The following is a 4,941-nucleotide window of genomic DNA, read 5'->3' as shown; positions in this document are numbered from 1 at the left end:
ATCATTCATGACAACTAAGAAGACAAAAAAGTCGAAGGGAGGACCTCCCTCAAGCCTCAGGAATTTGCGGCCACCCAATACCTCACAAGACACCATTTTTGATGCAACAGCAAGAGGTATATTTCAGGATCAGTGACTGATGGTCAATTTGTAACCCACACAGGGGCAGGAATTGACCCTGTTGGGTGGGAGTGGAGGGCAGAACCACAAACCAAGAGGGGGTGAGGGGGCAACCAAAGAAACATAACATAAAAACAGTAGAAATTCTTAAAAAGTCCCAACCCAAATTTAGTCAGGGTCATGTGGAAAACGTCTTATACACTTATCTTTGTAAGGATGTAACCTTGCCCAACCATTTATCTTGCATTCAGCCAGTTCCTGGGACCACCCAGATGACTTGCATGTTTCTTTGTAGTCAGGAATGTGTCTTCCTGCTTTGGGCCTTCCCCACCCACAGGTGGGTTCTCTTCCCTGAGGTCTGAGGAATGTTAATCTAGCAAGTGTCCTCTGACTTAGGGATAATCCTGGGGCAGTGAAGGCCTGAAATCTTACATTAAGTTCCGCTTCCTTGGGACTAGTGAACCTGCATTCTTTTGCTCAGGTCTAGGGGTCATAAAAACTTTCTATATTTTTCCTAAGTTTTCTACATCTTTCAGCATCAATTTTGCGTGTAACACTGGGTTCAAATAGTTGCTTGATTTATAATGAATGAATTAAATGGATCTTTTATCTATTTGTGCATTTGCTAGAAGTCCCACTATGTTTTATAGTTCTTGAACATATATATTTTTGTTTCAATCAGAGATATTTCATCACGCTAGTCTTTTAAACACCTATTAACTTGCTTAAGAGAAAACATGCCATTTTGATCAGTACAACATAAACCTCAGTAGAACAATATATTTATTGAGGATGTAATAGAGACTATTTTCCTGAGCAAAGTCATTTCTTTATAGACTTGAATTTTTCAGAGTTTTGGATGGTAGACAAGTACCATGAGCTACCTCAACTTTCTTAGAGTGTTACCTGCCTTGTTATCACCTCAGACGTCCTAATTAACTAAGATACATAAAAATCCATTCCTACACTTAACGCACAAAAGCTCATTCAAATTCCTACTTCTTATTGACCATCCTGTTTCGATATATATAAAAAGTAGCAACAAAAACTTTTGCTTAATTTTTAATTTATATCTGTAATATAATCTACATCACATCATCACTATTATTTAAACTTTATATACATATAAATTTACTAGAGAGAATTTTGCACATAAATTTATTAATCAATGCTTCAATGTATGTATGCATATATATATGTAAATTATCTATCTATCTATCTATCTATCTATCTACTTACTTCTGAATCAAGGCTTCACTGTGTAATCCTGGTTGTTCTGGAACTCAGAGGTCTTTTGCCTTTAACATTCCTTCTAGCCACCTGTGGCCATGGACCAACTGGGTTCTCCTAAAAGGGTGGCTGGAAATGAAAAAAAGATGCAGGGCAAGAAGAGATGAAGCCAAGACAAAGAGTGTAAAGCATAGGCTTTCACAAACGCTGGTCACCATCAAGAGGCAAAAGGAACCAGGCTTCGGGGAGACCAACCTGGTTCATATTGGGAGGTTGATTTCACTGAAGTAAGACCAGCCAGATATGGTAACAAATATCTCCTAGTGTTTATAGTCACTTTCTCAGGATGGGTTGAGGCATTTCCCACCAAAAAAGGAAACTGCTACTGTGGTGACCAAGAAGATACTGGAAGAGATTCTACCCAGGTTTGGAGTACCAACAGTAATTGGGTCAGACAATGGGCCTGCCTTTGTCGCCCAGGTAAGTCAGGGATTGGCCAGACAATTGGGGTTTGATTGGAAATTACATTGTTCTTACCGACCCCAGAGTTCAGGACAGGTAGAGAGGATGAATAGAACCATTAAGGAAGCCCTGACTAAATTGTCCATTGAGACCGCTGAAAACGATTGGACAGCCTTGCTCCCTCTTGCCCTATTCCCGGTTAGAAATACTCCTGGAGTCCTGGGACTTACTCTTTTTGAGATTCTTTATGGATCCCCACCTCCTATCTATGAGACCCTTGAGAGTGTAGCATGCTCTGATGTTGGCTATATTCCCCCTCTGCCTGTTCTAGCCCGACTAAAGGCCTTAGAAATTGTAAAGAAGGAGATCTGGGGAGCTTTGAAGAACTCTTATGCTCCAAAAGAAGACCCAGTGCTGCACCAGTTCGAGGTTGGAGACACTGTACTGGTGAGGAGACATTGGATGGGCAAGCTTGAGCCATGGTGGAAAGGCCTGTACCTGGTCCTGTTGACCACCCCTACGGCAGTGAAAGTGGACGGCATAGCCTCATGGATCCACACTTCCCACATGAAAAGAGCACCTCCAGACTCTCAGCAAGATGAATGGGCCTTGGAAAAGACTGATAACCCTCTTAAGCTGTGCCTGTGTCGTAATGCTGCTCTGAGTAAGAACCCCAATCCCCATACCCCTCAACAACTCATCTGGCAAATTGTGGACCCAATTACTGGTGCCGTTATAAACAGTACCCAACAGGTTGCCCCTCTGGGAACATGGTGGCCTGCCTTATACTTCTGTCTCTGTAGGATCAACTCTGCGGCTAGGAGTTTCCCCCCCAACTTAGTGCACAGCTATGGGTTTTACAGTTGTCCTGAGTCTGATAAGGATACACACTGTGGGGGACCCCAAGTTTTCTTCTGTGGGAAATGGAGCTGTGTCACCTCAAATGATGGAGATTGGAAGTGGGCTACATCACCCACTGTGGATAGACTGACTTTTTCTTTTCCTAACTCAGGACCAGGCCCACATGTGATAATGGGACTGTATAAAGACAAACCATGCTCCCCAACCAATTTAGACTACATAAAGATGCAATTCACTGAGAAGGGAAAAGTGACAGACTTTTCTAGATGGTACAATGGTGTGACCTGGGGCATAGTCTTTTATAAATCTGGAGGTGGGGTGGGATCTTGCCTTCTTGTCCGCCTGAAAATAGAGAGCCCTCCAGCTCAATTTTTAGGCTCTAATAGTGTGTTATCTGAACAGAAACCACCCCCACCAGCTGCCCCAGTGGCACCTCCTAGGCCCACAGAAGGTAACATCCTCAGTTCCGTTCTTACTCCAGCCACATCCATTCCAAGCACTGGACAGAGACTGTTAAATTTAATTCAGGGAGCCTTTACTGTATTAAATGGATCTCAACCTAACATGACTAAATCCTGTTGGCTCTGCCTCTCCTCAGGACCCACTTATTATGAAAGTATTGCAATGACAGGGGCTTTTAACAACACAACCAGCCACAGTGCTGTGTATATGTAACAGTATATGGAACAGTAAAAGTGTATATGGAACAGTAAAAGTAGATTAACCCTTAATAAAGTTTCAGGACAAGGGGTCTGCATAGGAAATCCACCATAAGTTTATAAACATCTATGCAACCAGACTCTTAAGAGCCCAAAGACTTCTGTTAACAGATTCTTAGTACCTGAAATTGATAAATGGTGGGCTTGCAGCTCTGGGCTAACGCCATGTGTTTCCACTGCTATCTTTGATGAGAACAAAGATTATTGTGTACTTGTTCAGTTAATCCCTGGGGTTTACTACCACCCCACAGGTACTCTTGAACGTGAGTTTGAGATACATCCTGGACGCTTCAGCAGGGAGCCTGTTTCTTTGACTCTAGCCATTATATTGGGCCTGGGAGTGGCTACAGGTGTGGGGACAGGTGCCGCTGCTTTGATACAGACACCTCATTATTTTCATCAGTTGAGAACTGCCATTGATGTAGATTTGAGAGCCCTGGAATAGTCAGTAACAAAGTTAGAAGAGTCATTGACTTCCCTCTCAGAAGTTGTTCTACAAAATAGAAGAGGACTAGACTTGCTGTTTCTAAAGGAAGGGGGTTTGTGTGCTACTCTAAGGGAAGAATGTTGCTTCTATATAGACCATTCAGGAATGATAAAAGACTCTATGAGTAAACTCAGAGAAAGATTAGACCAGAGACAGGAAGATAGAGAGGCGCAGCAAAGTTGGTTCGAAAGTTGGTTCAATAAGTCCCCTTGGTTGACAACTCTATTATCCTCCCTTGCTGGACCTCTTGTTATTTTACTCTTGCTTTTAACCATAGGCCCTTGCATTTTAAATAGATTAGTAACTTTTATTAGAGGAAGGATAAGTGCTGTTCAGCTTTTTGTGTTGTGCCATCAATATAGAGCTTTAGGTCAAGAAAATGATAATTATGATGACACTGGAGTTTAAACTTTTCTAAAGATGCAAATCAGAAAAAGTGGGGTGGGAATGGACTTATTAATAATTGAGTTTTTATGATTAAAAACATAACCTAATCGGAAAAAGTGGGGATGTAGAGTGAAAAATTATAAAGACCATTTTATGAAATATGTGTAGACTTTTTTGTCTTAGACCTGAGCAGGAAAAGTGCAGGTTCCAGAACATGGAACTAAAAATAATATTTCAGGCCTTCACTACCCCGGGGCACATTCCGGGTGAAGGACATTATCCCTGAATCAGAGGACACTTGCTGGATTACATTCCTCAAGCCTCAGGCAGTAGGCCCACCTGTGGGTGGTAAAAGCTCAAAGCAGGAAGACACATTCTTGACCATAAAAAAATACAAGCCGTCTAGATGAGGCTGTGACTGGAGGAAGTGAGAAATATTTAACCTGAAATAGTTGGTAATGACAGTGTAGGGGGCAGTGACATGGTAAGACTACATATTTGAGAAGAATGAGTGTGCAGAGTGATTTTCACATGACTCTAATAATTTAGGGTGAGTACCTCTGAAATGTACCACTATTTTTATGTTTTGTATCCTTGACAATCCCTCACCCACTTCCTACTACCCTGGTTTGTGGTTTTTTTTCCTTTAAAATGTTCCTCAGACTGGTTGGCGGG

The 4,941-nt window shown here is 41.9% G+C and overlaps 1 pseudogene; it reads left to right on the top strand.

Annotated features, from left to right (window-relative positions):
• Window positions 1-1,917: 1,917 nt before the first annotated feature.
• Window positions 1,918-4,287, top strand: LOC143443992 (MLV-related proviral Env polyprotein pseudogene; annotated as a pseudogene).
• The last annotated feature ends 654 nt before the right edge of the window (window positions 4,288-4,941 follow it).

This window comes from Arvicanthis niloticus, chromosome 12, assembly GCF_011762505.2.
Source record: "Arvicanthis niloticus isolate mArvNil1 chromosome 12, mArvNil1.pat.X, whole genome shotgun sequence".
Lineage (NCBI taxonomy): Eukaryota > Metazoa > Chordata > Mammalia > Rodentia > Muridae > Arvicanthis > Arvicanthis niloticus.
Note: the sequence above shows the minus strand (reverse complement) of the source record. Positions and strands in the feature narration are given on the sequence as shown.